This window comes from Eulemur rufifrons, chromosome 7 (assembly GCF_041146395.1).
Source record: "Eulemur rufifrons isolate Redbay chromosome 7, OSU_ERuf_1, whole genome shotgun sequence".
NCBI lineage: Eukaryota > Metazoa > Chordata > Mammalia > Primates > Lemuridae > Eulemur > Eulemur rufifrons.
This window is the reverse complement of record NC_090989.1, coordinates 229,029,499-229,042,034: the sequence shown is the minus strand read 5'-3', so window position 1 is coordinate 229,042,034 and position 12,536 is coordinate 229,029,499. Positions and strand designations below refer to the sequence as shown.

Genomic DNA, 12,536 nt, shown 5'->3' with positions numbered 1-12,536 from the left:
CACAATCACAGCTCACTGCAGTCTCGCACTCCTGGGCTCAAGCGATCCTCCCTCTGTGTAGCTGGGACTACAGGTGCATACCACCATGCCTGGCTAATGTTTTTAAAATTTTTTTTTGTAGAGACAGGGTCTCTCTCTGTTGCCCGGGCTGAGGACTGGTGATTTTTATAGTAGTAAATCAAATCTCAAACTCTGTTAGGAGTGATTGCTTATGTAATAGGGACTTGCTAATGCTAGTCAAAAGCAATTTATGATTTGTTGCTCCTCTTATAGTAATAAATGTAACATGCTTGATGTTTGTAGGATTAAAACTCAACCTTGAGACTTTCTACCATCATACTTTTTAAAACAGTGATTGATTTGGGAAACCGCTGTGAAATATTTTTTTTCCTTGTGCAGAGCTTCACAGAACTCCTACTATAGGAAAAGAGGGCTTATGGAAAGGCATAAAGATTAACCTGACAAGAGTGCACAATAGATTGGAATGAGGAGAATTGAAGAAAAGGAAGGCTTGTAGGAAGAAGGCTGTAGTAGTCTGGAGCTCTGTGCTGGTCAGCAGAAATAGGGAGAGATCAGATTGTTCTAGGAACAATTAATAGGACTTAGTGCCTTCCTTGATATAGGGAGAACAACGGAAGAGACAAAGATAAGTCAAAAAAGTAGGCCAGGCCCGATGGCTCATGCTTGTAATCCTAGCACTCTGAGAGGCCGAGGCAGGAGGATTGCTTGAGCTCAGGAGTTTGAGACCAGCCTGAGCAAGAGCGAGACCCCATCTCTACAAAAACTGGAAAACTTAGTCGGGTGTGGTGGCAGGTGCCTATAGTCCCAGCTACTTGGGAGGCTGAGGCAAGGAGGATCGATCACTTGAGCCCAGGTATTTGAGGTTGCTGTGAGCTATGATGACACCAATGCACTCTAGCCAGGGTGACAGAGCAAGAGTCTGTCTCAAAAAAGAAAAAAAAAAGTAGTTGTAATAGTAGTAGTAACAAGAAGAAGAAGATAAAAAAGAATGGTTAGCGTTTATTGCGCTGGACTATATGCCAGGTTTAGCTCTAAGCATCTTACGTGTATTCAGCATTTATCCTGAGGCATAGAAAGATTAAGTAACTTGCCCAAGGTCAGGCAATCTTTAAGTGGTGAGTTCAAGATTGGAACTCAGGTAGTCTGGTTCTAGAGCTTGTGTTCCTAGGCAATATACCGTCCTTGTGACTTGTAAAATCATAAAACCAGCAAAAAAAAAAAAAAAAAAAAAAAAACTTAAAAATGTGAGTCCAGAGTGGGGAAAAAGCAGTGAACTCATTTTGAATAAGTTGTTTAAAGTGATCATGGAAACAGTTAAGCTTCCAAATAGGAATGGCTAGTAGGAAACTAGAAATATGACTCAATCTTTTTCCTTTCTCCAATTTCACATGTATTTGTGTCCCCTGACATCAAATAACAGAGCAAAATAAGCCATGGTAAGAAAATGCTCCATGAAATGTCCTAGTAACTATGATAATTTAATGGAATTAAGGAGTGTTTGTGAGTACATTGTTAACTTTTTCTTTTTTAATTATAAAATATTTTAAGCATAGAGCAAAGAATAAATAAAATTATAATAAAGCCCTGTGTACCCACAACCTAATAGTTTTTAAGGAAATTGAACATAGATATGATCAAGTTTCCCTGTATTTTTCTTCTGTTACATTGTTATGACTTTTTTTTAATCATTGCCATGCATTTTACAACTGAATTGTAAGAATTCTTTATATAGTCTGGAAACAAGTACTTTGTCAGATACATATGCTTAGCAATTATTTTCTCCCAATCCATGGCTTGCCTTTTTATTTTCAGTGCTTTTGGAGGAAGAGAAGTTTTTACCTTTGAAGTTCAATTCGTTGATTTTTTTTTAATGTTTTGTGCTTTTTGTAACCTAAGAAGGCTTAGCTTACCCAAGACTATGAAAATTTTCTCTTTCTTTCAGAAATTTCTAAGTTTTAGTTTTTGTGGTTATGTCTATTATTCATTTGAAGTTAATTTTTGTACTGTGAGGTAAGGAAAAAGTTTTGTTTTTCCATCTGGATAGCTGGTTGTTCCCATATCATTTGTTGAAAAAAGCTATTCTTTCACCACTGAATTACCTTTGCATCTTTATTTAAAGTCAGTTCAACATATATTTGTGAGACTTTCTGAACTCTATTCTGTTCCATTTATCTATAGGTCTGTGTTTATGCTAATGCTATATTGATTTGATTACTATAGGTTTATGGTAAGCTTTGAAATTAGGTAATATAAGTCTTCCAACTTTGTGTTTTGTTTTTTTCAAATTTGGTATACTAGGATCTTCACATTTCTGTGTAATTTTAAAATCATATTGGAAATTTCTACAGAAAATAAAAAAGCCTGAGGAAATTTTGAATCAATTTCTGGATAATTGTTTTCTTTGATTTTTCTCAGCTGTATTTTGTAGTTTTCAGTGTATACATTTTTCACATATTTAGTTATATTTTCCCCTACATAGTGTCCTTGCTGCAATTGTGAATCATTTTTAAATTTCACGTACAATTATTTATTGCTAATGTATGTAGAAATACAATTTTTAGTGAACTTTTTCTGTTTCTTCTCTGAGTTCTGTTAGATTTTGCTTCATGTAATTTAAGACTCTGCTATTGGATGTATAGATAGTTATGACTTTTGGGGGTTTTTTGATGGATTGACTTCTCTCTTAGTATGGGGTGTCCTTTTTATCCCTGGTAATATTTCTTACATTTTTTTAGTATTCTATTTTATCTCCACTCTTGGCTAATGGCTTATTAGCTATATGTCATTGTTTGATTTTTTTAAAGCAGTTTCTTGAGGGTTTATGGGATGTGCTTTATCACTGTCAATTTCAAATAATGCTATACTGCTTCACAGTATGCTTCTGTTTACCACTCCCCATCCTTTGTGCTGTTGTCATATATTTTCCTTCTACATGTGTATAAACCCCCAATATACTGTTATTGTATGTGTTATAAATAGTTATCTTTCAAAGCAATTTAAGAATGAAGAGAAAAAGCATACATTTATATTTTATATTTAATCCATGATATCATCTGGTATCATTTTTGTACTACTTAAAGAACTTCTTTTAAAATTTCTTACAATGTAGATCTGCTAACAATGAATTCTGAGGGTGGTTTTTTTTTTTTTTGGTCCAAAAAAGTTTTTATTTGGCCTTACATTTTGAAGGATGGAATTACATAGATTATACAAGATTTTTTCTATCAGCACTTAAAGCATGACATGTTTTACTATTGATAGTTTTTGAAGAGTAATCTACTGATCTCCTTATCTTTGTTCCTCTATATGTAATGTATCTTAATTCTCTCATTGCTTTTAAGATTTTCTCTTTATTACTGGTTTTTAACAATTTGGTTGTACTGTGCATTCAGTGTGGGATTGTGTGTCTGTGTGTCTGTGTGTGTTTATCTTGCCTTAGGTTCATTTTGCTTCTCTTATCCATAGACTTTCAGTCGTCTTCTCTGTGCCAAGTCTTCAAGATTGCTCATCTTTTCTTCTGCAGTGTCTAATCCAGTGAACTTTTTATGTCATGTATTTTTTCGTCTCTAGAAGTTATATTTAGTTTTATATTTTTTTGCATTATATATACATATACATGTCTTCATTTCTTTCATTATTATGTTTATGTTTTCATATCCTTATATGCTAACTCCCTCCATCATCTTTGTCATTTTTAGGTCTTTGTATTGACTGGTTTTTCTCCTGGTTATAAGTTATATTTTTGTGTTTCTTGGCATGTCCAGTAATTTTTGTTGAAAATTAGACATTGTGAATGTTATTAATACCTTGCCTCAGTATCTGGATTTTTATTTACTTCCTTCAAAGAGGATTGGGCTTTATGCTGGCAACAGTTAAGTTTCTTGTGGAATAGTTTAATGATCCTTTCAAATCCAGATTTTAGGCTGTTCTAGGGTAGGTATAGAATAGCTTTCACTCCAGTTCAGCCCTACTATAGCATGATCCCTCTAGCCTAGGGTCTCCACTAAATGCCCCAAAGTGAGGAATGAGGACTTTCCACTTCAGCTGGTCAGCACTCAGTTATCTTCCCATTTTGTGTGACTCTCTGAGTTGTTAGCTTACAATTTCTTAGTCAAACTCAACTTTGTGGAGTTTTACTCTGTGAAGTCACAGGCTAAGACAATCAGCTCGTGGTATTTGCAAGTTCCACATCCACTGACTGATTCAACCAACCTCGAATCAAAAATATTTTGAAAAAATTTTTAAACAAATACAACAATAAAAATAATACAAATTTAAAAATATAATATCACTATGTAGCATTTACACTGTATTAGGTATTGTAAGTAATCTAGAAATTATTTAAAGTATATGGGAGGATGTAGGTAGGTTATATGCAAAAAATATGCCATTTTATATGCACATGTGAGAATTTTGGTAGCCATGTGGGGGGGGATGTCCTGGAACCAATCCCCTGTGGATATCAAGAGACTATTGTACTCAGCAATATCTTAAGGGGACCCTTGTGTAGATTTCTGAAGCTCTTTTTTTGCACAGCTTCCTTCTTTTTGGAGTTGTCTCACAACTTCTAGGTGCTTCATCCTCCCTGAATGCCAGTCCTCATTCTCTGAACTTAATTCCATTAGACTCTTTGTTCCCCGTTTTTGTGCTCATAGTCTAAAAAGTGCCTTCAGTCAGAAAGCTGGGTATCTTAGCCCGTTTAATGTTGCTTGCAATGTAATGCCTGAAACTGGGTAATTTATAAAGAAAAGAAATTTATTTCTTCCAGTCATGAAGACTGAGAACTCCAAGGACAAGAGGGTGTATCTGATGAAAGACTTCTTGCATCTAAGTTTTATCTATGTCAAACTATTTCATTCTAGTTTATTTCAAGTGCTATTTCATTCTAGTTTATTGCAAGAGTTATTATGTAGTATCATGTGACTATATTACAGTGTATCCAATTACCAGATATGGACATTTTGGATTATTTCTAGTGTTTTGTTATTATAGAATGCTGCAGTAAACATTCTTATATGTTACTCTTCCTCCTTTGAGGATGGAGATAGAGATAGATAATGTGTGTGTGTTTATATGTGTGTGTATTCATTTTGATTTTAACCATATTGTCAAGTACTTTAATGTCTTATGGCATGTTGCCACAGTAATGTAATCCTCTTAGAGTAGTTGTGAGGTTGTATTGATAAAGTAATTACTATCACATGTGTTCTATATAAAGTGTTCAATAAATTATAGCAACAAAATATTTTATTGTGTATCCTTAACTTAAAGAGTAAACTTAATGTATCTAATCTCCTTTCTGGCAACACATGAATTTTTGAACTTTTTAATTGCAGTCACTCTTTTGCAGTCTTAAGTGTCAAAGTTATCTAATATTTTAACTTCATCTCATTCTTAAATGCCTAGATGTTGCTACATCTTAAGTTTTTGTCCTAGAGCCTCTCATTTTCTCATGTTATGTTTTTTTTTTACTCTTTTGCCCAGGCTAGAGTGCAGTGGTATCATCATAGCTCACTGCAACCTCAAACTCTTGGGTTCAAGCAATCTTCCTGCCTCAGGTTCCCAAGTAGCTGGGACTACAGGCATGTACCACTATGCCCAGCTAATTTTTTCTGTTTTTTGTAGAGATATGGGGTATTGCTATGTTGCTCAGGCTGGTCTTGAACTCTTGGCTTCAAATGATCCTCCTGCCTTGGCCTCCCAAAATGCTAGGATTACAGGTGTGAACCACTGCACCCAACCTCATGTTATACTTTATTTATAAGTGATCTTATCCATGCCCTTTTATCACCTATATGCAGAAGATACATATGTCTTTTGTCCAAATCTTTACATTTCAGATCTAATTGCCTACTTAATATCTTCTCTGGATATGGACTCTATCAGTGTCAGTATCAGTGTCTCTCATCTGTCAGGAAATGTGGCACATTCAAATTAGGATATTTCAAGGAGGGTTTATTTCAAAGGGGTTGGAATCTAGCAGAACCTTAAGAGACTAGGGCAAGCAGAGGGAGTAGTTTCTGGTGCCCAGGAGACAGTTACAGAGATGAAACTATTCTGAGAGGACACCTTCTGTTGAAGGACACTGCCCAAGGCAACCTCACAGAAAGAGAGCCAAAGGAATAAATACTTCACCTCATTTTCCTGTATCTCTCTGCTCACCTGCCAGGGCTCTCCATTGACTGAACCCAAGAGAAGCCAGAGGATGAGATTGTCCGTTGATAGAGATAAACCTTTTAGTAAAGGATGGAGAGTGGATCTGGAAGCAAACAAAAGATATTTGATACATATATCTCCCTCAAATTGATCACATCTAAAATTAACTATGAATGCATAATCTTTCTCAAACTCAGTCTTACTGTAGTGCTCCCTAGCTTGGTGAATGGCACTACTGTCCATTGGATTGTACAAATTAAAAACCTGGAATTCATCCTTGATACCTTCCTCTCCCTCACATACATATTGAATCCATCCCCAAGTCCTAACAATTTTATTTCCTAAATCTCTCTTAAATCTGCCCACTTTTCTCTCTCTTCTCTGCCTCCAACCAGTTTCTTCATCTCTCACTCAGCCTAATGTAATCTTCTCTTAATTGGCTTAACAGTGTCCATACTTACCTTATTCCAGTCTATTTTTCACATTAAAGCTAGAGTGGACTTTTCCAAATGCAAATCTGATCATGCCACTCACCTCTCCCATTAACAACTACCTACCCAAAACAAAGCAAGAATTCACAAAAACTTTAATGGTTTAATATAATTTATAAGACCATTTTTTCACCTTTTGGCCTCTCTCTACCTCTGTGACCTTGCCTTTCTATCATTTTCTCCTTGATTTTTGCCGTAGCCTTCTTTCCCTCTCTTCAAAGCCAAGAGAGTATTATAGAGTTTATATGCATCTAAATTTAGAGTTCACATAAAAACACATGTGTCAAAAATGGTGAAACTTTTCTTTTAACCTGTGTTTTCTAAATTTTCTAAAATAAACATACTTTTATGATTGAAGACATAATAAACATTAAAATTTATAAAGTGCTACATAGCTAGTGGGACAGGCAGATTTTAAGTCTTCTGAACCTATCTCAATATTTTTTTTAGTGTTCTCAGAAGGAAAATGTGACATTTAGGTAACAGTATACATTATGATACATGAGAATGCCAAATAAAGCCTCCTATCCTATATGCAATTATCCTATCTTCTGTCATGATACCTGAATTTCTGTCAGTTTGTCAATTCTATCAATTCAATATCCTGTCAAAAGTTGGATACTAGCTGAGAGTATAAATATTATAAATTTAGATCTGGAAGGTACTTTGAAATCATTGGAAAGGTCATGTTGGAAGACAGGTGAGGGTGCAAAAGATCATATGATTATTGTAGTTATACTTTAGTCCTAGGCATAGGCTTTTATTTTTTTTTAATTAAAACCTTTTGCATAAGTAGTGGGGGGAAAAGTCTCCATCGTGTTAAGTAGGTTAAAATACCTTTTATGTCAGAAATTTGGGATCAAGATAGCAGCAAGCTGAGAAGTTCTAGCACAGATTTTAATATGTTAGCACTTTAATTATCTGATGGATATCTGATAATTCATAGCTGATCATCTGGGCAAACACAAATCCAAAAGCAAATTATTTTTTAAAATCTTTGACAGCTTAGTCTCTAATTTGTGATCTATTCCAGTTAGAGGAAGGGAGCTCCCCACTCTATATTTTAATTTTTATACAATAGGCAGTTTCCTTTTTTATACAGTATATGCCATAAAAATAATGGTTGTTTAAATCAGCTTGCCAGAATTCAAAACCCTGACATTCCTCTATTGCTACCTTTATTTGTTTGGACAGCATTAGAAACCAACATAAAGGAGATGGCAGGTAATGGCCTGCTGAACAGAGAGGAATGGTAAGGTTTGGTAGTCTGGCCATCTTCAGGATAATGCTGATAGGACAGCAGACAGTCTTGGGGGTACTGCTGTAGAGAGGCCCTGTTGATATTGGAGGTAGCAAACATTACAAGTGAAAGTCTAGGAAAATTCAGTGAAAGAGCTGGTTAATTGATAGTTGCTGAAATAGTCTTTAAGCTAATCACAGCCACTACATTCTGTTTATAATGGTAACTTGGAGCCATTAAGGAAAGATTCAGTTATGTTTTGTATACCTTTTTTATTAAGCAGGAAAATAGTATATTTTAGATACTTTTTAAAAAAGTAAAATTGACTAAAAATAGAAGTTGGCTCTCCTCAAGTAAATTTTTGTTAATCTAGAATATGACATTATTAGGTAGCAGTTTTGGTAACTTAAGTCTACTTCAGTTATATTAAAAATCCCAAATCTTTTCACTATTCCTTTGTGTAAAACTGTTTGGATTACCAGAAATAATGTGTATTTTTTTAATATTTTTTATTTTACATACTTATATAAACTCACTGGTATTTTATTGCTTTGGAAATCACTGGAGTTAAAACAATAAATGTTTTCTGTACTTTTGTAAAATAAAAACTGTGACTTTAGTGATTTATTTTCAGATTCTCTATAATACAAAGTAGCAGTGACTTAATGAAATAGATATTTGTCATTTGTGGCCACCTTGCCTTTTCAAATAGCTTTTCTACATTTTGGTAATTTCTCATGTAACAAGTCTTGACTTCCCAAGATAGATACCAGAAAATTTATATTCTCATACCCACTCACAGGTAAGGTAAAGGCATATGAACAGGCATACACTTCTTGCTTGAAATTGTATGGGAGCAACATCAGGTGGCCATCTTGGGCAAGAGAGTTTATCTTTTGGCAAAGGTGGTGGTACAAGCTTCTGGTTGTTCCAGGTTCTTAGTATCAGAGGTGCCAAGTAATGCTGGTAGTCTGATTTTTTCTGGAGAAGCTCCTAAGTGTGGTTGTTTTCTGTCCTCATGTCTTCTATGTTTGGCTCTCGAACCCTTAACAGAGCTTCTGTAAGCTCCCTACTAATTTTTAAATAAATTCCTTTTCTGTTTTAACTAGCCAAAGGAGATTCTGTTGTTCACAGATAAGTAAGAAGTTTGACTAATACATTTGATATGAATTGTTGATTTTCCTGAAGTACAGAATTATGCATTATTCATTTTAGAACATGTAAATAAATTGTGTTACTTTCCTTTTTCATGCCACTTGTTTGCATACATTGTATTGTTTCCTCAATGAATGAATTATTTTGGATTAAAGCTCTTATATGTTTTTTATTAGATTGTAAAGTCTTTGAAAGTCGTGTCCATGTTTTCTCATCTGTTTGTATCCTCAAACATGGCAAGCATTCAATAAAAGTTTATAAAACTAGTAAAGATAGGATAGTTGGAAACCAATTTTCTTTGGTAAGGCTGTTAACTCATTAGCAATGTTTCTGCCAAATTACACATGACCAAAATAACCTTAGGCACAGCTTCTATTAGTATTTCACACAGTAACAGGTAAACACTTTCCAAGCCAGTAAAGAGCAACATCAAAAATGAGAGCTGATGCAGAAAAAAAAAAAAAAACTTGGACCACATTTTTTGTTTATTCAGTATTGTTTATTCCCCCTCTACCTTTTTTTAAATTAGCAAATGTGATTTTTTTAAACTATTGTTAGGCAGTCTTTTGGTATTTCTCCAACACTGAAGGCTTAATTTTTTTGAACTAATATTTTAGAAACATGCACTACTTAATCTGATTTTAGTACTATACTTTTGAACAAATTTTTAAGTTGAGAATAACTTTGAAAGCTGGTGTTTTTATCTGTCCATGTCAACAAAATGTGGTTTGCCTCAGCATTTTTAATATTGTATTTTTAATTATTTATATATTAAGTGTTAAAGTTTTTCGAAATTGGCAGATTTTATGCATTAATCTAGAGCTCTTTGGCAAGCTTCCATTCCTTATTTACCACACTACAGAGGATCAGGAAAGAGATTCTATAGTCCTATTTCTAAAGGCTACTATAGCCTATACCAGCCATGTACTTTCCTTTTCTTCCTCACATCTCTTTAATATCCATAGTCTGACCCTAGATTCCATTATCCTCCCCTGAAAGATACAGTTTATGAGGAACAGCAGTGTGCGTGAATAGCAGCCCTTAAATTGCCTTCAGACAGTGTGTGCAGATGGCACCATCATACTTCAACTTCTTTCCAGATACCTGAGCTAACAGAATATGTGTATTATACCATTGCTTAATTTTCTTCCTCTTCCAAAAGTAAGCCAGTTGGTGCTAACTCTGTCCTACTGGGCAAACTGTTTACTTCTGGCTCTTACACTGACCTACCGTGAAAGCCTGTAGAAGTTATCTCATCCTTCTATATATGTCCTTAGTGTCCCCATCTATAAGATAAATAGGTCTGAAATTACCGTATCGCCAATTTATATTGTCCAAAGGTTGCTTTTCACTGCTTTAGGCAAAAACAAGTCCATAAAAAGCTTTTTCATCTGCTCCAACTTCCCCTTTCATTTTCTTCCCAAAGCACTAGTTGTTACTCTTTCACCTTTGTAGAAACATGTAACACTCTTCTCTGTGAGAACATAAAGTGTTTCATTAGTATTAGTCATTTATTCATTGCCTTTAGGATCCCAAGATTCTTTTTTGGTATCCTTTTCCGTAGTTGGTGCTCTTTATATCTGTTCTAGTATTTGGTGCTTCCTAATACTGTGATCTTATTCCCTTTGGAAAAAAACAAGGTGTCACATTTTAATGTTGAAAATAAAAATCTACCGTAAACACCATTGTATTTTATTTGTATGTACAAGCAACAAAAGAGAATTTCTAGACTTACAGTCTGAGATATTTTCTAACCAGTATGTGATTTTACAGTGAGCTCATAGTCAGGTTTGATTATAACAAGGTTGACCAAAATCAACTTTGTGTACTAAGGGATAGTAATAAATAAACTCTCTTTTTGATGGTTTGTATTCTAACAGATATAATATCCTATAACAAACTTTTAAACAAATTCTGAATTAAATGTTATGGAAAATAACTTGAAAACCTTTTCTATTGTTAACAGCAGAATATTGAAGAAAAATATTCTACACTTACTTCTCAGTAAAGTGTAGAGAAACTCAATTTCATGCTAAGAGACACAGGATCTGTAAGTTTAACATAAACAGGATCTTTAAAACACCTAATACTCTTGAGCTTTTGAAAAACTGCTTTAAGAATTTGTTTATTTTATAGACTATCTGGGAGAAAAGTCTTATTCCAACTCAACTTGAAGCTCATGACTCAGAGTCATCTACCTTTAAGTTTTAGCTATTTTTTCTGTTATGTCCTCATTTATAAATTAATGTTTACATTGCTATTTCTTGATTTTTCAGGTTAGCATTATCTATTGACATCCATCTGTGGAATTCATTTATGACTATTTCCACTGATATGGAGGTTATATGTTCTATTTCTGTTCTTAATTTTGATCTCTTCTGCCTCATCCATCTTACATATTATTGTTCATTAATATTTAGCTGTGTCATTTTCTACCCCTAAACTAGACATTATTACTGATTTTTGTAATATAATGTTTATTTGTATTTACCCATATAATTGAAAATTCATTTGTTTGTAGTTCTTGCATCTTAGAACATTTTTCTGATCTTTTTTCCCCCGCAAGTATATACTATGCAAGTATTTTCTCTATATATTTCAATTTGAAATAGTTTCTGTTGCCATCTTCAAGTTCACTAATCTTTTTTTCCTCTATGTCTAATCTGCCATTAATCCTATTCAGTGTATTTTTATGTCAAACATTGTAATTTTCATCTCTGAAAGTTTAGTTGGGGACTTTTTTTTATATCTTCCATGTCTCTACTTAACTTTTTGACCATATGAAATGCAGTTTCAATAACTACTTTAATGGCTGTGTTTGCTAATTCTGACATCTGTGTCATTTCTGGATCAGTTTTGGATTGATTTTTCCCATCGTGGGTCATTTTTCTGCTTTGTTGTATGCCCAGTAGTCTTAGCTTAGATGCCAAACATTGTAAATTTTACCTTGGTGGGTGCTGGATATTTTTGTATCCCTATAAATCTTCTTGACCTTTTTTCTGGAATGCATTTAAGTTAGTTGGAAACAGTTTTATCATTTGGGATCTTTTATGATTTGTTACTTGGATCCAATACTTAGTCTAGGTCTAACTGTTTTCTACTACCAAGGCAAGACTTTCCTGAATATTCTACCTAATATCCCATGAATTATGAATCTAGTTTTCTAGTTTGGGTGGTGGAAACAAGCACTGTGTTTTTCTAATCATTTCTGTTTTTCCCCCACCTAGCCATGGATTGTCATCTTATATGTGTATACTAATCAGTACTCTGAATACTTGAAGGGGACTCTCTGCACATCTCTGGTGTTCTCTCTTTATGCATCTCTCTCTTTGGTACTTTGTCCTACAGATTCCAGCTGCCTCGGTCACTGTGGACTCTTGGCTGCTTCTCAGTTAAAGGAGTATGCTGGGCTTTGCCTTTGCCTGGGTGCCCTCTGTGTACATTCATGGCCTGGAAATTCTCAAGGCAGTAAA

At 34.3% G+C, this 12,536-nt stretch overlaps 1 protein-coding gene across 2 annotated transcripts in view; it reads left to right on the top strand.

Annotated features, from left to right (window-relative positions):
- BRD10 (bromodomain containing 10) overlaps positions 1 to 12,536 on the top strand; it is a 91,404-nt gene that overhangs the window by 29,523 nt on the left and 49,345 nt on the right. The gene's annotated exons all lie outside the window — the stretch shown is intronic.